The sequence below is a fragment of the Geotrypetes seraphini genome, chromosome 2, assembly GCF_902459505.1.
Source record: "Geotrypetes seraphini chromosome 2, aGeoSer1.1, whole genome shotgun sequence".
NCBI classification, from domain to species: Eukaryota; Metazoa; Chordata; class Amphibia; order Gymnophiona; family Dermophiidae; genus Geotrypetes; species Geotrypetes seraphini.
In genome coordinates this window covers 227,411,268-227,434,072 of record NC_047085.1, presented here as the reverse complement: position 1 = coordinate 227,434,072, position 22,805 = coordinate 227,411,268, and the positions used below count along the sequence as shown (strand labels likewise).

General features: G+C 41.2%; 1 protein-coding gene across 7 annotated transcripts in view; it reads left to right on the top strand.

Annotated features, from left to right (window-relative positions):
* The window catches only part of MCHR1 (melanin concentrating hormone receptor 1), a 97,374-nt gene that overhangs the window by 61,101 nt on the left and 13,468 nt on the right, over positions 1 to 22,805 (top strand). For 3 of the 7 annotated variants that reach the window (XM_033929686.1, XM_033929685.1, XM_033929687.1), the window contains one exon: positions 11,997 to 12,060. The exons of 3 other annotated variants lie outside the window; for them this stretch is intronic. The gene's annotated coding sequence lies outside the window, so the exon portion shown is untranslated. Of the gene's footprint in view, positions 1 to 11,996; positions 12,061 to 12,957; positions 13,834 to 22,805 lie in introns of those variants that run through there. One more of the 7 variants, XR_004537981.1, reaches the window with a different exon arrangement.

Here is a 22,805-nt window from a genome sequence, read left to right as displayed (position 1 = left end):
TCTCATTTCTGTTCTCTTGCAACTAAAAATTGTTGTAGTTGTATGGGATCCCAAAAGGCGTACTCAATATCTTGTAACTTAACCAGACATTTACAGGGAAATTTCAGGTAAAAGGATGCCTCCAGGGCCAAAACTCTGTCCTTCAATTTCAGAAATTCTTTCCTCCTCATTTGAGTGGTCCTAGAGACATCCGGAAAAATCCTAACCAAATCCCCACAAAATTTCATTAACCTATTTTTGAAGTAAAGTCTCATTATCAACATCTTGTCCATCTCACTCATGCATGTTATTACCAGGGTGGACAGACTCTGAATCACATCCTGTGTATCTTCCAAAAATTCAGTCAAGTTTACCTCTGGTGTGGTCAGATGGTCCACCTCCTTGGCAAATTCAACTTTTTTTGGAGGAATATAGTAATAATTATTTATTGGAAAATTCTCCGCATTGGCCATTCCCAGTACTTCTTTAAAAAACTTCCTTAATAAAATTTCAGGTGACAATAAATGAGTTACTGGAAAATTGACCAAGCGTAGATTTTTTACTCTATTCATATTCTCCATAGATTCAATTTTAGAATGTATCACTGTAGAAACTTTAACAGCTGATACCGAGACAGCTTGTAGATTATTACATTGAGTTTCAATAATATTTAGTCGTTTATCCAAACAACCTAAGTTAGAATCCACATTTTCTAATTTAGAAGAAACTGACTGAGAAAAATCCCCCATTTGTTTGAAACATGTATTTTTTATTTCTCGTAAATGAAAAGAAAAAAAAATTTTTTTTTAGTTGATTCTGCACTCCTAAATCAGGGTTGTGTTTATATTTCCTCCTAAATGACCTAAAATAAATTGTTAAATATTACTGCCTCAATATGAGACAGCTTTTAACTCATTCTTCTGTTTTTTAACTCTCCAAAGACTACTTTGTAGTTCTACCCTCTCTGTATGATGGTATGTGCTGCATTAGTTTTTTTCAGGCATTGTTTGAGCTGTAAGATAGTTTTCTCACTTTGGGCCCCTTTTATGAAGCTGTGAGACGTTTTTAGCCAGTGTGATACATGCTCCAACACTCATCAAATTCCTATGAACGTTGGAGCACTTACCTTGCTGACCCACACTAAATTCCTCTAGTGCAGCTTCATAAAAGGGGCTATGAATTAGGATTTAAAAGTCCCAGTCAACCTAGAGTTGCTTTAAGGCTTTGTGTTTGTTTCAGTCTCTCTCATAAAAATTACATTTCAAGTGTCTGACCACTAGGCCGAAGTCTTACGCAGCTAAAGCTTTTATTCAAGAAAGAAATATAAAACCTGCTTACTTCGAGCAGTTGTAGAGCCCTTTTATATTTTCGTTCTATTTTACAGTGTCTTATGTGCTTAAGGGGAAATTTACAGATGTTTCGGGAAAGGATCTTGTCTGCTGGTATTTGCTTTGATCTGTACAGAACATTTTATCTACAGTATGATACCTAGAATTGTGGTTTTGATAGGAGTGCATTTATCACCCTGAACTTCCAGTCACTAATGGCATAATCAATTACACTGTGCTGAGCTGAATGCGAATCTTCTACAAAAAATTCCAATAGCTTACCTGTTGAGGATAGAAAACTTTGGGTTGTTTTTATTTATATGGAGCCAGTATAGACCTTACAGTGCTGTGACCCAAGGCACTACATAGTAGATTAATGTGTTGTCTCAGCTATTAACTCAGTGTCTGATGACCATGTGTTTTATTGCTGGAGAGGAACTACTTTCCCTGGGAGCCGTATAAAATAGATGCAGATGTGGAAGACAATAAATCGGTGCTTCTCATTTCTCTTGACCTTTCAGCATCTTTCGACACTATTGATCATTCTATCTTACTAACCCGCCTCCAACACATTGGCATCACAGACACTGCTTTACAGTGGTTCACGTCTTACTTATCTGATTGTCGTTACATCATTTGTTTCAATCAGTGCTCAAAACAGTACACTCTGCCATGTGGAGTTCCTCAGGGCTCCATTCTAGCACCTTCTCTCTTCAACATATTCATGGCACCCCTCCTTACTTTGGCACAATCCATTGGCTTCACTTCTTTTGTCTATAGTGATGATATCCGGCTATTACAACAACTCGATCCCACTAACACCAGTGACATTCAGGAAATTAATCAGAGTCTTACCTGATAAATCAAGAGCACTTCTTTTCTCCACCAGTGAATCTTAAGACATTACTTCTCCGATAGTTCTCTCAAATAAGACCATTCAGCTTGCACCAACCCTAAAACTCCTAGGCATAATTTTTGACAGGAAACTCACCTACCAGACATAAATCTCATTCATTGTTCAGTGGAATTTTTACAAGCTATGTATTATATGCTTTATTTTATGCCTCCTCCCCCGTCCGCAATCAATGTTCCAGTCCACTCATTAGTAATCTCTCACATCGACTAACTGCAATTCACTCTACCCATTCAAAAGATTTTCACCGCTTACAGATGATTCAAAACACAGCCATCAAATTAATCACCGGGAAAAAGAAATTTAACCACATCATTCCATTAATTTAATCGGCCCACTGGCTACCAGTTAACCACAGATTAATTTGGGGGGAGGAGAGGGTGTTTAGCCCCGTTGACTGCCCTAGGTTCATCAGGGTCCGAACCCTGGGGGAATCATGTGTGATCTTTTGTTCCCTTTTTGGGACTGCATCCCTCTCCCTGCTTGTAGGGTAAAAAGGGGGTTGGGGGGTGGGTGGGAGGGTGATTTGAAAGAGATTTCTGGGGTTTATGGGTGGGTATAAATGACACATGATTTTGTACTGTTCTGAATTGTTCTAGTGGATATCCCGCCTCTGTTTGCTGTCTTTTGTATACAACTGTTTTCCTTTGGTTCCGCCTGTTTTCTGTCAATAAAAAATTGTTTATAATCTAACCATAGATTAAAACTTGTCAATCAAGATCACCGCCTTATCTAGACTATCTATTAACCCCGTATTTACCCGCTAAACAGGAATCTATACTATCCTGTCTAAACAATGCCCCCATTGTTTTTTTTAGTAATTGCACAGACACGCTATTGCCAATTAAAATATTTTATTTAACAGTCATTTCATGACATTTTTACATTAGTCAGGCTCATGCATATGATTATATCTGTACAATGGGAACTCTTTCTACAGCAGTGTAATGCCATCTTGCTGAAGGGAAGAATTCCAATTTACCATAGCATTTTTGTTACCAATATATGACATCATTTTCCCTACCTTCATATGATTGGCTAAAATATTCCTCCTACCATATATGGCATTTTTTATACATTTCATACATGGTAAGGGACGTGGCTTTCACTCACAAAGACATTTAGCTTTTACAGGGAACAGGCTTAAAGAAAAGGTTTACAAGATATAACGGTTATATTTGTTTACAGTTATTTACATGAAATATGCATTATAATGTTTATACAGTATTTTAATTCCACTTAGGTTGAAATTTACCATAGCAATGTAAAACTTATTTATTGTAGGTAAACAATAATTGTACCCTTAGACAAATAATGTATCCTTTTAACCAGCATCCTCAAAAGTTTGAATCAAAACGGTTCTGTGACTAAAGGAATTCGTTCTCTGGAAAAGCTGACAATTTCACAGCCACTAAGCCCCCAAGAAAGTCCCCCTTCACAATACAGAGATGTGTTTAGAAAGTAGCCTGAGATTTCAGATGCTTAAACCAACACAATTAAAGAGACTTCTTGCATTCCTACATTGTTTCACTTGCTTAATTATTGTGAAAAAGAAAACCCACAGATCATTCTTCCTAAGACTTAATACAGGATTAAAAAAATTAAAAGAAAGTTACCATACTCAGGATAGGAACAGTCCAACCCCCTCCCACATGGTAACAGTCCCTTCAGCCTTAACATAAAGGTCAGCTAAGGTCAATTTCCACATGTTGTATCTGGGTTTTCCAAAATCTGTTTTATAGTACAGTACTAGTTTTAGAAAACATTTCCTATTTAAATACACACACACACATCCAATCACAATCTGGGATCCCAACATTCTCTCATATTTCATTCATATTCAATAATTCTTAGAGCACATTTAAGAGATTTAGGGCTCCTTTTACAAAGCCACGCTAGCGGTTTTTGCGCACGCACCAAACTAGCGCGTGCTATAGCGTGCGCTAACCGAAAATCTACCGCCTGCTCAAAAGGAGGTAGTAGTGGCTAGTGGGAGAGTGCGGCGCAGTGGTTAAAGCTACAGCCTCAGCACCCTGAGGTTGTGGGTTCAAACCCACGCTGCTCCTTGTGACCCTGGGCAAGACACTTAATCCCCCCATTGCCTCAGGTACGTTAGATAGATTGTGAGCAGAGACAGAGAGTGAAAATCTGCTTGAGTACCTGAATAAATGCATGTAAACCGTTCTGAGCTTCCCTGGGAGAACGGTATAGAAAACTAAATAAATAAAAAAAATAAAAATAAAACTGCTAGCGCGGTTTTGTAAAAGGAGCCCATAGGCTTCCTTCTCTACCAAGTAATGGAATGTGAGATCAAATATCATCTGAGCCAGCCACGAGGTTTCAAGCATGAAAACGTAAACAAAGAAAAGAAGGCCAAAGAAGCCTTATAATTCTTACCTTCACCTCTACAGATATTTTATAGATGCAACCAATTATAATTTTGCTTATCCAGCAATTTACATAACTACTAAATTCCCATTTTCCTTTGCTATATAAATTCCTGGTCTGTTACCTATCTTTTAAAAGTTTTAATTGTGTTTACATATAAGACCCTCTGACCAGAACTTAGAAAGGCTTCTGTCATGCCCTATTTATTCTGCGCTGTTTCCGCTAGACTGTGCCTTCCACACCGCACAAAATCTTACCCGCTCTCAACATCAAAATCTACTTGCAATCTCAACTTCCAGACACATTCCTTATAAAGGAATGTGTAGCAGCATCTTCTCTGTAACCAGACCCACACTCTGGAATGCCCTTCCCCTACAACTCAAGGCTCAAAACTTCGCTAGACAAATTTAAGACAACACTAAAAGCCTTATTCAGGGATGCATTTGGATAAGCTGTCGATTCCTCTTCCGCTCTCCAAGACCTACCTGAGATGCCAGTCTACATAACTGTACAAACTCATCCTAACCACTATCTTTCCATCCCTTTTCTATCATTTATTGTATTTCAATTTTTCCTATTGTCCTTCTCCTTGCCTTCTAAAATCCTCTTTGTTATAGCCAAATACCATGTAACCTGTATTGATACCACATATATATAGTACATATAATTAGTAGAAATGGGTCTTTCAGTAAGGTCTCTGTGATATAAAATGAAAACAAGAAGTTTATTTAATTGCTATTATTTGAAATGTAAGAATGATTGTGTATTTATCTTTGTTTTCTATATAGGTCTGTCCTATTTAAAATGGAGTTCTGTTATATACAGTCAAACCTCGGTTTGCGAATAACGCACTTTGCGAGTGTTTTGCAAGACAAGCAAAACATTCTTGCAAGTCTTGTCTCGCAAACCGAGCATTGACTCGATTTGTGAGCACCCCCCCCCCCCAAGAACCGGCATCGCTCCCCTCCCGCTCGCAAATGCCCCCCCCCCCCCGCACGAACCGGCACCCACCACCCAAACAGCATTCAGCCTTACCCCATCTTGGCATCTTGGAGAGAGCGAGAACCAGAAGGCCTTGAGCATGCGCAGATGCTCATGGCCCAGGCAAGAGGCAGGAACCTCTTTCACCGGTACCAGCACGTCCTGTGGGCTGCGTGCCGGTGCCAGATAGGGTAAGGCTGAATGCTGTTCGAGCGAGCGGTGCCAATTCGTGTGGGGGGTGTTCGCGAGCGGGGGGGAGCGATGCTGGTTTTCCAGGGGGGGAGCAGCGCTGCTGGCCTCGGAGGGGGGGAACATATCAAGCGAGTTTCCCTTACTTCCTATGGGGAAACTCGCTTTGATATCCGAGTAATTTGGTTCACGAGCATGCTTCTGGAACGAATTATGCTCGTAAACCAAAGTTCCACTGTATATTTTATATTTGTAAACTGCTTGGACCTGTTGTAAGAACAAATGGTATAACAAGTTTTAATAAAACATAAAACACATGGACTGCGGTATATCAAATTAACTTGAAAGGAAAATAAATGATATCAGCCAAAGGCATATAGGAATAGGAGGCAATTTGGCACCTTCATTTGAGCATGCTGAAGCTGAGTACTGGGCACCAGTTCTATAATGGCATCTGTGCATCAAGATACTGTTGGAGAATACTAAGTCTAGGTTGGCATGGACACACCTATGTTTGGACGTGACCATTTGCACCATGTCAATAACAAGTATAAATGAGCATGCCTACATACACCAAGGGCTCCTTTTATTAAGGTGCGCTAGCAATTTTAGCGCACGCACGAAATTACTGTGCGGTATGCTTCTAGAATAATGCCAGCTCAATGCTGGCATTAAGGTCTAGCGCGCGCTATTCTGCGCGTTTAGGCCCTAATGCACCTTAGTAAAAGGAGCCCCAAATGATAGCTGTTACTGATAGGACTCTAAGTTTTGCACATCAACTTGAAAGGGAAAAGGGATGGAACTTGATACTTTACTTTTCTGTGGTTGCAACCAAAATGGGTTACATATTATATACAGGTCCTTATTTTGTTTAATGACTTGCCTAGAGTCACAAGGCGCTGCAGTGGGAATCAAACCCGGTTCTCCTAGTTCTCAGGCCACTGCTCTAACCATTAGGCTATTCCTCCATGCCTGGTTCACTATGGGGTATCTAAATATATTTTTTATTCCCCTGAACTGCTGAAGGCTTTTCTTGAGTTGAAGAAAATTGAATGAAGAGCAGTGTTGGAATTAGAAAATAGTAGTATGAATGGTATCACATTAGGCCTTTTCCCTTTTTTTGTCTTTATATTTGAATTGATGAGTCTCTACTAGTGCTGCCCGATTCACAATTCGAATCGATTCAATTAAAAAAAAAAAAAAATCAGCCTCCCGATTCATTGGCTGACCCTTCCCCCATGCCTTCCTAAAGCAGGAGCTGCAGCACTGCCTCTTGCTGGCCGTCCACTGCTGCTCCTGCTTGAGGGGGAGGGTCGGTCAGAAAGGCCTCCCCCAACTTGCCCGCTCCCCCAGCTTGCCCCTTCCTATGTCCTTAGTGCCCCCTTCCTCCCTTTCCCCCAAGCCAACCTGCACCAGCTTCATTTAATTACTTCCTGCCATCCCCCGAAACCATGCCAAAGCCTGCCTGCCCCCAAGTCGACCCGCTGCCGATTCCTCCTTCCCCCTCCCGGTCCAGCACCCGCCCATCTGTCCATCCGCTGGCTCCCCGCCCATCTGTTCACTCGCCGCCACTGCTCGCCCACTATATTTTCTTACAGCCCCGCTAGTGCCGCAAAGAAAGGAAGGACCAGGCGCATACCCACAAGCCTTCTCCCGACGTCAATTCTGATGGAGATAAGGTCCAGGCCAGCCAATCCCGGACCTTCTCTCCAACGTGATTTAATAGAGAGAGGAAAAGTCTTTTTTATTTGTTTATTTTGTTTACATCACAGGACCAGTGTGGGTAGGAGAGGGCAAAGAGGGTGAAGAGGCTATAAAATAAACCCACCAGGATGTTTGGAAAACCCAATTGGGCAGGAAAATTAAATCGAATCAAATCGAAAAATTGATTCAATAGGCTGAATCGAATCGAATCGAAATATTTTTTCCTGAATCGGGCAGCACTAGTCTCTACGCTTTCTCTTGACTACTCCCCATTATAGCAGTCTAATGAAGAAATAAAGTTGTTGACTTTAAGCGTATTTTACCTTTTTCCTTATATTTTATTTTATTTCTGAGTTTCTTGTAACAAAAGTTTTGTCTTGTGATTTCTGTTTGAAATTCTAATAAAGATACAATTTAAAAAAAAAGTTATACAGAAGAAAATGGCCAATAAGTCTTTTTGCAGTCATTGGGGGGGGGGGGGGGATTGTATTATATCAATTGTGATGGCAGGGAGTGATATTAGACATTTAGGATAGTTGATTATCTGCTATGTACAAAAAGCAAAGAAAAGAAAGTGGAAGAGGAGGCTCTTCATGTGAAAATACTGGCGATTACTTTGTTTCTCAATTCGATAGTTTAAGAAATAAGTTGTTCTTGTGAGACCTGGATATTGGTATGAAGTAGAGTAAGGGTCAGGAAAAATTGCATGACACACACACGAGTTTAGTTTAGTCGAAGTGTTTAGGATGAAGGAATTACTGAAAGATGTACATATTACTACCAATTTATTGCATCAAGTTCAATCATATTTACTATCTTTGAGAACTGAGCAAGTCATGCAGTGGCTTTGGGATGTAAGGATTTTTGTTTTCTGTATGGAAAGAGGTAATTGCAACTCCAGTTTAAAAAAAAAAAAAAAAGGCTGACCTGGGTTGTGTTGTAGCTGGCTCTCTGCGGACAATTCAGTACAGCTGTTTCTGACAGACCGGTTCAGCAAGGCTGTTTAACCCTGGTTGTTTCATTGTGGGCATTGTAATGGCAAGCACTTACTTTGCAGAAGCAGCGAGGTTTGAAAAAAGGGGGGGCATAGCTTGCCCCCTCCCCCACTGGTGCTTCTTTCCTTTCCCTTCACCCACCCATGGTCTCCTTCTCCTGCCTCTGCATCATCTGGTGAGTTTAAGGTTTTAAAGGGAGTGGAGGTGGGGGGCATCTTCACAGATCAATCGGGCAGATTATAAGATTTCCTTTTATATTGGAACAGAAAATTGTCCAGAGGGAAGACTTCTGGGGTAAAAGGTTGACTTTGAGAGGGTGTCAATTAGAGAATGACACGGTGACAAAATTCATCACTGTTCCCGTCCCCGCGGATAACCGCAGGAAATAATCCCATGTCATTTTCTAGTGTCTATTTCAACCTCAGTCCTTCTACACCAGCATTCTTCAAAGCAAAGCTTGTGGGTCAGTGGCTGTGCTTATGGGAGCCAAGGATAATGAAGCCATTGTGACATCACTGATGTGATTGGCTCTTAGGCACTGGTGGAATGAGGCATTATGACATCACAGTATCTGCTCTGGATACCAGAGACTGTCATTCTTTAGTGTCTATCTCAACCTCAGTCCTTCTACACAAGCATTCTTCAAAGCAAAGCTTGCGGGTCAGTGGTTGTGGCCATTCATACTCTGATTCTTATGTGAGCCAAGGATAATGAAGCCATTGTGACATCACTGATGTGATTGGCTCTTAGGCACTGGTGGAATGAGGCATTATGACATCACAGTATCTGCTCTGGATACCAGAGACTGTCATTCTTTAGTGTCTATCTCAACCTCAGTCCTTTTACACCAGCATTCTTCAAAGCAAAGCTTGCGGGTCAGTGGTTGTGGCCATTCATACTCTGATTCTTCCCTCTCTCCTTAAAGAATGACATGAAGATGGTTTCCCGCAGTTATCTGCAGGGACGGGAACGGTGATTAATTTTGTCACCATGTCATTCTCTAGTGTCAATATTAAAAAATGAAATGGCCCACCCTGAAAGGGCCATGATGAAACACTGCAATGAACTGTCCCATGTTAAAAGGACCGCTCTGAAAATGCCCTGCTGAACTGGCCATGTTGAAATGGTCAGGCTGAATCGTCCCATTCCCAGATCTAGGATGATTCAGCATAGCCAGTTCAGCATGGCTGTTTCAGTTAGCCCGGTTCAGCAGGGCCATTTAACCGTGGCTGTTTCATTGCAGCCATTATAATGGCGAGCGCTTACCTTGCAGAAGGTGCAAGGTTTGAAAGAGAGGGAGGGAATAGCCCCCTCTTGCCCCATTGGTGCTTCTTCCCTTTCCCTTCGTCCACTCGTGGTCTTCTTCTGCCTCCACATCATCTGGTGACTTCAGGGTTTGAAAAAGGGGGGCATAAAAGGACCACTCTGAACTGGCCGTGCTGAATTGTCCCAGTCCCTGAATTAGAGGCCTATAGCGAATTTGCTATTTCTGGCTAAGCTTATGGAAAAGTAAGTAGTAACTCAAGTTCCTGAAAAGGAGTCTTACATTTGTGAACATTTTTAGTTTTCTTATTTCACAATATATTTCAACAATACACTTGTGCCAAAAGATAATGATTGAAACAACAATCCAAAATGCACCAATCCCAGCCACTTCAGGACCAAGAAAGAGGGGGAAAAAAATCACCAAAGAAATATATAACCATCACTAAAACCATCAGTGGAAAATAAGAAAGATTAAGGAGGAAAACAAAAGAAAAAAACAAATTATAGGAGAGATTAAAGAACAAATCCAATATGTGAGCTCTATTTGCAATTGGAAATCTAATTAGGAGAACTGGGACTTCCTGAACTACCGTATCATTCAGGAACAATACCAATTGAAATGGCTCATTAAAAAAATAGACAAAAAACACAAGTGTGGTGGAAACTAACAATATAAACAATGCAAAACACATCGTGCTGGGTAGAAGAATGTGCTAAGGCACTATCCACTCCTTTCATAACAGTGAGCTCAAACTATCGTTATATAAATATAAAATATACATAATAAGCACAAGCTATTCAAAAACATAAGAGGAGGAAAAAGCCTCAGAACCCAGCTTTTGCCATCCAGTGACTTGGCTTAAGGTACAAAGGGAAGTGAATATAAACAGCAAAGCACACAACTATATTCTCGCTTAAAGGAAAGAGCTTATCTTTCCATAACCCTCAGAGACGCATACAAAAGAGCAAAACACCTTAATAGAGATTAGTTATTTTCATCTCGTAACAAAACCTCTGATGATGAAGTTGTTAGGTGCATCTTGCAAAACTCTCCTAAAATCAACAGTGTGGTAAGTGTGCTTTGAAAACATTGGAATGTAATGGAAATGCATCCTACGTCCCTCAGACATAGAAACTATATCTTTTACCCATGGTTCGTACAGGGGGGTCACCATAAATGTCAGAAGTGTTTAACATGTGAGATCACTTTAGAATTTGATGAACTCTTCTTGCACCCGCGAACGGGTGAAAAGTTCAGTTTAATACACAGAACATCGTGCACTACATCTTTTGCCTGTGTCCAAGAATATACGTGGGGCAGACCACATGTCCCTTTAAAACGCGGGTTACTGAACCCCAAGAGTTGTTTATTACATAACAGATTACAAGCCCTGCTGGTGCTACATTGTCTAGAGCACAATCGCAGCTTTGATGAGTTATGTTATTGTATCATCGATATCGGTTCATAGACAGTAACGCGGAAGACAAAGGCGCGTGCCGACAACTGAGCGCAAGACGGAGGCGCGCACCGAAGAAAAAGACTGTTTTTAGGGGCTGCGACGGGGGGTTTTGTTGGGGAGCCCCCCCCCACTTTACTTAATACATATCGCGGCGGCGTTGTGGGGAGTTTGGGGGGTTGTAACCCCCCACATTTTAGTGAAAACGTAACTTTTTCCCTAAAAACAGGGAAAAAGTTAAGTTTTCAGTAAAATGTGGGGGGTTACAACCCCCCAAACCCCCCCACAATGCCCCCACAACGCGGCGCGATCTGTATTAAGTAAAGTCCCACACACACTCCCCGTCGTAGCCCCTAAAAACAGTCTTTTTCTTCGGCGCGCGCCTCCGCGCTGCGCTGTTGTCTGCTCGCGGCTTTGTCCCGGCGCGCTTTTGACCTGACACCTCTAAACAGTGAGGAACCTGAGGGTCTCAATTTAAAGTTAGACTGAAGTCAGTTTTTCTGAATGTCTCAATATAACTTTTGAATGATCAACAGTTTTTGAATGATTTACAGTCTTACCAATGATACCCGGTCTTTCGTCTGAATGGTTTTTCTAATTCTGTCGGGTCGTACTTCCGGGATGTGATGTCATATATTGATGATTTAAAAACCCAGGCCGGTATGTGTGTCTGCCAATTTTTGAGTGTATGGAGAAGCAGTTTTTTGATGCTCCCACAGACAGGTACGCTGTTAATTGTCCACACCGCAGAAGTTAAAGGGGGCTCATCTATTCACGACATGTTTTTTCACTGTAGGATCGATCGGCAGCAAGAATTGTGAAACGCTGGCCATCGTTGACGTGCTGATCTTCCTTGCAAGGTAAGTAGTTTTGATCATACCTTGTTGTGAATTATTGCACCGCATAGAGCTTTTTCACAAACAGAGGAGTTTTTTTTGCCAGAGAGGTTCACTACCCTTTGTACCTTTACCAAATCACTGGATGGCACTGGACGCTTTTTCCTCCTCTTATGTTTTTGAATAGTTTGTGCTTGTTATTTATATTTTAGATTTATATAACGATAGTTTGAGCTCACTGTTATGAAAGGAGTGGATAATGTCTTAGCACATTCTTGTACCCAGCACGTTAAATTGGATGTGTTTTGCATTGTTCATAAATAAATATATTCTGATATCTGCCTATACATTTGCAAAGATATTTTAGAAAAAAAATGACTCCAATCTGAAAATCTTTAGGATGCATCAACAAAAACGGTTTGTGCCTTTTTGGGCTTTTTCTGCAAGAAAAATGGAAATTTTCAAATTAAAGAACAATATATAATGATGGAAAAATAATTTTAAGAACCAATTCTAGTCCGAGTCCAAAGCCATAGTCACCAAAAGAGTTGATGAAGTGGCCAGTTTCTCCTCCATTGTTTCTATATAGGTTGTAAAATCCAAACTGTCCTCAGAATAGAGCTGAGGGCATCTCCTTCGTTTAGAATCCCTTTCTTTTTAAATGGAGGCAAATAATAAACTCAAGAGTAGTGCTTTGAGGACCTCTACAGAGTACCTTTCGAACATCTGTACAGCAGAAATTATCTGTATTAGTGTAAAATTGTAAAAGCACAGATTTTCTCAATTCTCAGTTTTCATCTACTATTAGCCTCATGTTGCCTTTTGGGCTTCCCTAGTTTAATCACATTCTCTTCCATAATAGCCATTGATTTCTACAAGTTCCCAATTCCAATTCCATCATGACATTCCTATCTTTTACAGAAGCTAATCAAGAAGTCAGGAACTAGCCCAAACTCCACCAGCTTCCAAATTTCCTCCATGGTAAAAGCCTTGGACTTCTCACATTGAGTTCACCATCACTCTTCCTGCAAACCTTGGGGATGCCATTGAAGGACTGATTTGGGTCAAGCAGGGCTTTTATTTGGGTGTGGATTCACTTTTGTTGGCAGTAATGAACTTGGCTTAGAAGCAGTTGGACAAAAAATAGTTTTGATTGTGACCCTGGATTAGTCAAGTGCTTTTGATCTAGTGTCTCTGGATATTTTGGTGGCCAGGTGCACAGATATGGGACTAGGGGAAATATTAGGCAATTTAGAGTAAAGATAGGCTTGACTATCTCTGGCAAATGGGGTGTGAAATGTGGAATTCCACAGGAGTCCTCCTTCTCACCCCTGTTATTTAATGTGTTTCTAAAACCACTGATGGGGCTATTTCCTTTCCTTTTATGTATGCCAATGATAGTTCAGATTACCGGTAATCACAATCCAAATGAGACAATGGAATCTCGTATTTGATGTTTAGCTTTGGTGGTACAGCGGTTGGAAGCCAACTGGTCGGTCCTTTTGCATACAAGATAGAAGGGCATTGGATTGGTTCATTGGATTGGTCTTTGGGAATGATAAAACCTGAGATTGCTTTGCAGATAAGTATCACTCTATTCCAGAGAATGGGAGGCAGCAGAAACTCTCAATACAAGAAGATATAGAAAACAGGTGGAGAAAAAGGCTTTAGTTAAAGCCCAAAAGGACTGGGGAATGCTATGATTCATGTACACTTCATTACAAGCCAAGTAGACAGTCCCGTAACAGTCATAGGCCATAAAAAAAACTCTGTTACGGGACATGCTGCTGGAGGGAAGACTAGGTTGGAGGGAGGGGGGTTGGATGATGGGGCAAGGGGGGAGATTTGTTGGGGGGGGGATTTGTTTGTAATTTCAAAATTTTGCATATTTCTGTATCTTTGCTATGCTGAGCTCAATAAAAATTATTTGACAATAAATTATATTGTTTAAATTTCATTATGAAGCAAAAGTACAATATTAGCTTGCTTAAAAGGCGTAAAATCAATTTCTTTCAGATTTAGTTAGTCTGTTCAGCTCTAGAAAAAAATTAATTAAGCGTTGGTTTGCTTAAAGGATCTAAAATTAATTTCTCCTAGGTTTAGTTAATGTTTTCCCTCCCCTACTCTCCTCTCAAATTTTACCTACCCCAGGCAAATCCTTTAATTTATAGTCAGTTATCACAGTTCAGAGGACAGGAGGGAAATTTGTCACAGTATATTTTCGATAGCAAGGATTTAACCCTTATACGCAGATTATTGAGAAGCAGACACACAATAATAGCATAAAATGTACCAAATAATATTAAGGACCTTTATATTAATTTAGGATCCCTGCTCCCTTACTATGTACTCATGTCTCATTCTTAAACTTCCCTCTTCACTGTTTAAATACTCAGTGAATCCTATTGCAGTCCACTTTCTATTTATTGGTACTTATTAGATTCAGCAAACCCCTTATTTTGGAAAACCGGGCAATGCTTCAATGTTTGGACGCCTCTTAGCAGTTTTTTTTTTCTTTGCTGATACAGGGGCTTTCTCTGCACTGTTAGCTTCCTGGTTTGAAGGGTGCTGCATCAACATAAGCACTGTTAGAGCTGGTTTTCGATCTAACAACAGTTGCTGCCAACCTTTCAGCTATGATGATTTGTAGTATGGAGTATATTAGCTACTGCTTCTGCCTGTTGTGATATTTTGAACTATTGTTCAAACGTCTCAGCAGAGGCATAGCTAGGTGGGGCACAGGGGGAGTAGTCGTTTCCCCAAACAGATTTTTTGCCCCATACTATTAATTTCTCCTGCCATTACTGCTGTCATCATTGCACTGCACTCTTCTGAACTTGCAGGATACCAGCAGCATTAGTGAGGTAAGTGATGCCTTCTGCCTGCCACTTCCTGTTCCTGCATAGACAGGATGTTAAACACTAAGGACCTGATTCTGTATACTGCGCCGTAAAAATGCGTCAGTAAAAATGCGTAGGCGTCAGAATCATATCTATAGTAAGTTGCCTAGTGGCGCCTAAGGTTAGGCGTGGTTAGGGACAGAGATGACCATAGGTGCTGTTATGCCCAATTCTCATAGAAATATAGAAACATAGAATCATAATGGCAGATAAAGGCCAAATGGCCCATTCTGCCTGTCTATCTCCAGTATCCCCTATCTCCTCCTCTCCCTAACAGATCTCATTTGCCTATCCCACACTTTCTTGAATTCAGACACATTCTTTATCTCCACCACCTCTACCGGGAGACTATTCCACGCATCCTCCACCCTTTCGGTAAAAAAGTATTTCCTTAGATTACTCCTGAACCTTTCACCTCTTAACTTCATCTTATGCCCTCTCATTCCAGAGCTTCCTTTCAAATGAAAGAGACTCACCTCATAACCATTTATGACATGTAGGTATTTAAGCATCTCTATCACATCTCCCCTCTCCTGCTTTTCCTCCACAGTACACATATTGAGATCTCAGTCCCCATATGCCTTATGACAAAGACCATCAACCATTGTAGGAGTCTTTCTCTGGACTGACTCCAACTTGTTTATATTTTTTTTAAGGTGCCATCTCCAGAATTGTCTCACCAGAGTTTTATACAGGGGCATCAATACTTCCTTTTTCCTACTGGCCATACCTCTCCCTATGCACCCTAGCATCCTTTTAGCTTTCACTGTCGCCTTTTCAACCTGTTTGGCCACCTTAAGATCATCACATACTATCACACCCAAGTCCCGCTCCTCTTTTTTACACAAAAGTTCTTAACCCCTTAAATTGTACCATTCTCTCAGGTTTTTGCAGCCCAAATGCAAGATCTTGCATTTCTTAGCATTAAATCTCAGCTGCCAAATTTCATACCATTCTTCAAGCTTTGCTAGGTCTTTCCTCATGTTATTCACACCATCAGGGGTGTTTAATGCAGATTTTGGTATCATCCGCAAAGAGTCAGATAGTTAGGACTAGGGAGGGAGGGTAGGTGAGTGAGTGAGTGAGTGAAGGAGCAGAAGATCTATGGGGCTAGGGATTGTATGTGGAGAGGTGGAGAATGGAGCAGGTTGATGGAACTAGGGATTGTGAGAGGAGAACCGGAGCAATATATTCTCTCCCTCCTTCCCTCTCCCCCCCCCCCCCCCCAGTGATTTCAAAATACCTTTGCTGATGAGGATGCCAAGGTCCTGCCAGTCAAAGAAATTTGCTACTGAGCCGTTCCCTCCTTCTCTTGCTGCTGCAGGAAACAGGAAGTTGATGGTGTGCCTCCAGTCCAGGGGTATATAGCCAGACATCCAATTTTGGGTGGGCCTGTCCAAAGTGAGTAGGTATGAGATCCCCATCTCCTGTCTGGCACCTCTTTCTCCAGGTGACCGGGAATCTCTCAACTCAACCCCCCCCCCCCCCCCCGCCTCCTTTGTACCTTTTAAAGCTTTCATTTCTTTGCTGGTAAAATGCCAGACCCAAGCCTTCTCTCTGACCTAGTCCTGCCTATGCAGAAACAGGAAGTCACATCAGAGGGAAGGCTTGGGGTCAGTGTGAGCAGCAAGTTTGAGTTGCTACTGGCAAAGAAATGAAGACTTTAAAAGGTACTGGGGATTGGGGTGGAGCTGAGAAAGACTGGAATGTTTGCGGGGGAGGGGAGGGAGAGATGCCAGGAGTCTTCAGTTGGTGAGGCTTAAGGAGCCTCCCAAGTCTTATCAGAGATGTGCCACTGCTGAGTGGGTCTGAGCCCACCCAGACCCACCCATGGCTATGTCACTGCTCTAGCCATTGACTATAGGGCACAAGAAGTCCCAGTCTCATTGGCTGGAGGCATACTGCCAACTTGTTGTTTTCTGCAACAGCAAGAAGAGGAGGGAAACAGCCGTGAATATCTTTGGTTGTCAGGGCTTCAGCATTCCTGCCAGCCATTTAATGGGTGCTTCAGGTTTGGAGGGGGCCTGAACCCAAAGTGAGGAAAGGGAAGCAGACCCCCCCCCCCCCGGCCCCTCTGTGGCTAAGCCACTGATCTGAATTTTTATGAGTCAGCCTAGCAAGGACAGGGATGTGGCAGCAGAGAGGGTACATGGTGGGATAAGCATGTGCACCATGCTTCATGGAAATATTTTCTGTTCATCTACATATGTAAGAGTCTCTGTGTTTGCTTGTATCTGTATATCTGTATATATGTATCTATTTGTGTGCGATGAATGTGTATGCATATCTCTGGGTATAACTATCTGTGTGCATGTGTGACTATGTGGGTATGCATTGGTTGTGTATGCGCGTGTGACTGGGAGACAAAAAACAGAGGAGGCGCATTTTGAAAGAATTCCCTACTTACTATGTTTCAAAGTACACTACCCCCTTCGTATTCACAGGGATTAGGGGCAGAGCCAGCCCGCGAATATGGAAAAACCGCAAAAATATTCGGGCCAGTTCTGCCCTTATCCCCAGCTTCCCACGGCTATTTTTAGCCCTTTAAGCCCCCCTTAAGCCTTACCTGGTGGTCTAGTGAGTTTTCAGGCAGGAGCGATCTTCCCATGCTCCTGCCCTGTGCAGATTGCTCACAGGAAATGGCTGCCTTGAGCTCCTGTAGTCTCTCGAGCCATTTCCTGTGAGCGATCTGCACGGAGCAGAAGCATGGGAAGATCGCTCCTGCCCCCAAAACCCGCTAAAAAAAAGCCCAAAAAATTAAAATGTATTTTTTGGTCAAAAATCACGAATAATGGAATCCGTAGATACGGAATTCGCAAATACGGAGGGGGAAGTGTACTAATGTTTTCATGCTGCAGCTGCTGGAATTGAAACTCCTACTGAAATGAATTGGGTCATTTGGGGATTATATTTTTCTTGAACCTCCTGTCCAATCTGCCCCATTTTCAATTCTGATGTCTCTTTTCTCTGGATTTCTTCCATGCCATATTTGGTCCCATTCTGCTCGGTTTTTGGAGAAGATTCTTGTCCTTAGACAAATGGACAAGCTTTTTTAATCCCTAGTATACAATTTATTTCCAACAATCTGTTCAGATGCAAAGAATATGTGGAGAAAGGATAAACAGTAAAAGCATGTCAAGAATAGTTCATGGAATTCTCTTCAAATCCCTCTCTATATATGTGTGTGAATAATTCACACTGATCCCTATGGAACAGTGTAGGTAAGGGCATACAAATAATATTTTCTTAAGCACTCTGGAATTAGGATAATGACATCACATCTCCTAACTTGGCAAATCTAAGTTTTAACTCCTTCACTAATAAACCAATATGAAAGTAATCAAATTTAATCTAATCTTTAATTTCTGGGTCGCTCTATGCCTATCAAGGTTCAAGGCGACTTACAATATGTATTTGAAAATGAATACACCGCTTAAAATCTAAGCAGTTTACAATTGACATACAAAATAGATTAAAACCAATACATCCAAAAAATCTAGATAAATTTAAAGGGGCATTAAAGACGCCTTTGAACATTGATTTTCCCTTTTCTTTTTCTGCCTAAAAGGTACACAGCAGTATTGAAACTGTTCCCCTTCGTTCCTATGGCTTTTCACCATTAATTTTCTCTTTCCTAGATTTTATTGTAGTTCATCCCTCTTCCCTTTCATGTTATGTTAACATCAAATTTTAAATAAAGCTTGAAACTTGAAACTATTAAACAATAACATGAATTAAAATGGATCAACATTGTTTGTTGCCATTCTTAGTAACTAAGATAAATCAACATTTGGATAAAGGAATGTTTCCTGAGAGCTGGAAACATTCATATATAACACCTATACTTAAATCCACTAAATTGGATCCAACGCTTCTGCAAAGTTATAGGCCAATATCAAATTTATGATTTCTTAGTAAAGTAATAGAACAATTTGTATTGGAACAACTTTTAGAGTTTATAGAGAAAACTAATGTATTTCATCCAAGACAGGCAGGATTCTGAACAGGTCGTAGTACAGAAACTTTGGTGTATTGTTTCCTTGGTGAAACATTACAAATATTGGACAAGGGTTATTTAGCACTAGCTGTTTCGCTTGGCTTAGCAGCTGTGTTCGACTTAGTAGGTCATGAATTATTGATAAACAGATTGAGAATTATTGGACTATCCTCTACAGTTCTGGATTGGTTTAGATCATAGAGCAAACAGCAAAAAAGGAACAATAATAGTTATTAATACAGTTTCAAAAATGGCGTTTAGAATCCAAAAGTAGAGTAAAATAACTCAGCATAGGGGAAAACCCTTTTATAAACTTTCAGTTTATAAAAGGGTTTTCCCCTATGCTGAGTTATTTTACTCTACTTTTGGATTCTAAACGCCATTTTTGAAACTGTATTAATAACTATTATTGTTCCTTTTTTGCTGTTTGTGCTACATTTCCTTTGGAACAATATTCAATTTATTCAATTACCCAGTTGTATTATATTAGATCATAGAGCAACAGAACCAAAAGAAGGGAGGTCCAACCTCGTCTGCAGTAAAAAAAAAACAGCCAGGAACAAACAAACCAAAACTGCAGATATGTACAACGATGTAGGCGAATTTTATTGTGACAAGCAAACTATATATTAAAACCTTTTTACCAAACGATTTTTACTATTTGCAGAGACTCTCGGCGTGACACATCATCTGTTTGGTTTTATATTATCTTTTTCAATATTTGTTGTGACATATGTTTTTTCCTTTATCTACCATGGACCCCTGATGAAGGTTGTCCGAAACACAGACCGTGTTGGGTCCCCCGTTTGGTAAAAAGGTTTTAATATATAGTTTGCTTGTCACAATAAAATTTGCCTACATCGTTGTACATATCTGCAGTTTTGGTTGGTTTAGATCATAGTCACAAAATAGAACCTTCTCAGTTAAAGGTATAACAACTGTATCAAAAAAAGATTCAGTTATTATGTGGAGTTCCATAGGGTTCTGCACTCTCGCTGATGTTGTTCAATATTTATATTACACCATTGATTATCATTATTCAGGAATATGGATTTGGATTATATTGCTATGCTGACAACATACTTATCGTTGCTAAAATTGATCCAATTCAGCTTGATCTGACATTAATTAAAGATGGCGTTAATGCAATAGTCCCAAAATTTAACTACAAAATATTACTCACTAGAGATGGGTTACACTCCCCCGATAACCATTTCACAAACCAGTGGAGAAAAAGCCTCAAAAATTTCAATGCAGCAGTAAACAACTTCAATACTGTTTAAAGTCCAAGCTGCTTATGTACTATCACTGGCAAAAAAAACTCCACCACCACTAAAATGTAATTATCAAAAGGGTAATATACCCATCACTATGCAGAGGAAAAGCAAAAAAAGTTTTACTTAGCTTGGGACCATGGTCTGAAACGTTGTGCTGTGCTGGTAGAACATGTCTGGCCAGACTATAGATGAAAACACCACGGCATCATTCAGATGTACAATCCAGAATCCATGCCCAATCCTCCAAGTGCCTAGTTTCGCCTCTCAAAGGGTTCCTCAGGGATTGTGTCAGTGGTGGTGGAGTTTTTTGCCAGTGATAGTACATAAGCAGCTTGGACTTTAAACAGTATTGAAGTTGTTTACTGCTGCATTGATATTTTTGAGGCTTTTTCTCCATTGGTTTGTGAAAGGTTATCGGGGGAGTGTAACCCATCTCTGGTGAGTAATATTTTGTAGTTAAATTTTGGGATTTTTCTATTACTCTTAGTTTTTTTCTTGTGAGACAAAGTTAGTGCAATAGTCCAATGGCTTATTGAACATAAATTAGTTTTCAATATTGAAAAGTGTACCTCTTGTTGGATAACAGGTCATTCTGGATTATCAATTAAGTTTTGAAGGTCAAGTTTCAGCTTTAGTGAAAGCGGGTTTTTATTCCTGAGAACATTACTGGCAGTTAGAGCATTGGAGTACCTAGCAGTACCTATCAGTTATTTACTCATGAGTGAAGCCCAGCTCAAGGCTCAAGTTTCCAATATATTTTGAAGGTTTTTTGCCAGTGAGGTTATCGCTTGACCACCTTTTGCAAACAACTTCGGTGGAGGTGGGAGGGCCTGTTCTGAGGCTTTTTCCTTCATTTTTAATTGGTGTGCAGCCTATGCTATCCGTACACTTTACTTTAGGACACTACAGCAATCTATATTGAAAGTGTTTATCATTTCATACATTTTGTTTTCATGATATTTGAGTTTTTTGTACCTAGCATATGTGACACCCGGGGCCCATCATTTTTTGACACCCCCCCCCATCTGATTGAAAAACATGATTTTTAGTAACAATCCACATGTCACACAAAAGTGTACCTAGGAAAAGGCAGCATCTTACATACTGCAGTGAGCAGTACATCAATACACCCATTGTAAAACTAAACAAGCCAGACTAGTACAGATCAATCCTACACAATCAATCCTAACAGAAAACCATGTCTTTTTAAGCACACAGAACACAGAAAACACCTTCGCCTAGTATGTAATCACAAACTAACTCCTCCCCCTTTTACAAAACTGTAGTGTGGTTCTTAGTCATGGTGGTAACAGCTCAGATGCCAACGCTAAAAAACACTCTACAGTTTTGTGAATGGGGAGACAGAATAAAAATACGTAGACAAAGGTTAAATTGAAGCACCAAGAAGCTGGACTCTTCATACAATGCAACACCACAGAAACAGCGATGCATCGCCCCTAAAGCAAAAAAAAATAAATAAATTGAATTTTTTTCTACCTTGTCTTCTCTGGTTTCTGCTTTCCTCATCTTCTTGTCACTCTCTTCCTTTCATCCACTGTCTACCCTCTCTTTGCCTCTTCTATATGGCCTCTTCTCTCCTTCTATTCCCCTTCCAGAAATTTTATGCTTCCCCCTTCCATCTCTCCCTTCACCCCCATTGGTCTTGTATCCATCTTCTTCCATTCCCTCCTCCAATGGTCTGGCATCTCTCCACCTCTCCTTCCCTCTCCCACACTCCCATGGTCTGGCATTTCACTCTCTCCTCTCCCTTCCCCGCCACTTCCATCAGCATCTGCCCCCTTTCTTTCCCTCCAACCCAATTCCATGCAGTATCCTTCCCCCTTATGTCTCTTTCCCATTTCCCTGCACACCAAGTCCATCAGCATCTTCCCCGTTTCTCTCCCTCCACCATGCTTCCATACCACCCCGACCCCTTTTCTCACCCTCCACCCCCTTCCATACCACTTTGACTCCCTTTCTCACCCTTCACCACGCTTCCATACCACCCTGACCCCCTTTTTCTCCTTCCACCACCCTGCTTTGCTCCTTTCTCTCTCCTTCCAAATCAGCAAGGTCCCACGATGACTGTGGCTGCCGGTCCACCTCCCTCCGATGTCACTTACCTCATTCGGAGCATAGGCGGTAGACACAGTCATCGCAGGACCTTCCTGCACTTCAGCGCGGCTGCCGACTCTACTCCGGAATAAGTATGGCAACCAGTGGTCCAACGGTGTATCAGCAGGAGTGAGCTTTCCACACTGAGCCCCTCCCTCGCTGGATGACTGCCTCAGATCTCGCAGCCTGCAGTGCATAAGGCAGGAGCAAGCTTTTTGTGCTTCAGCCTGGCCCTTTGCCGCTCCCTGAATGGATGCTGTGAGTTCTCGCAGGACTCACTCCTGCTTTATGCGCCACTGGCCGCATGATCTGAGGCAGCGGCTCAGCGCGGAGCAGGAGCACGGAAAGCTCACTCCTGCTAATATAACGTTGGACCACCAGGATTTAAAAAGGCAAAAAAAGGTACTGTATATAATGTAAGTTTCCCTGGCAGACAGCTGAGTGTTCACCTAAATTAGCAGGGCAGAGCGCCCAGCTAAA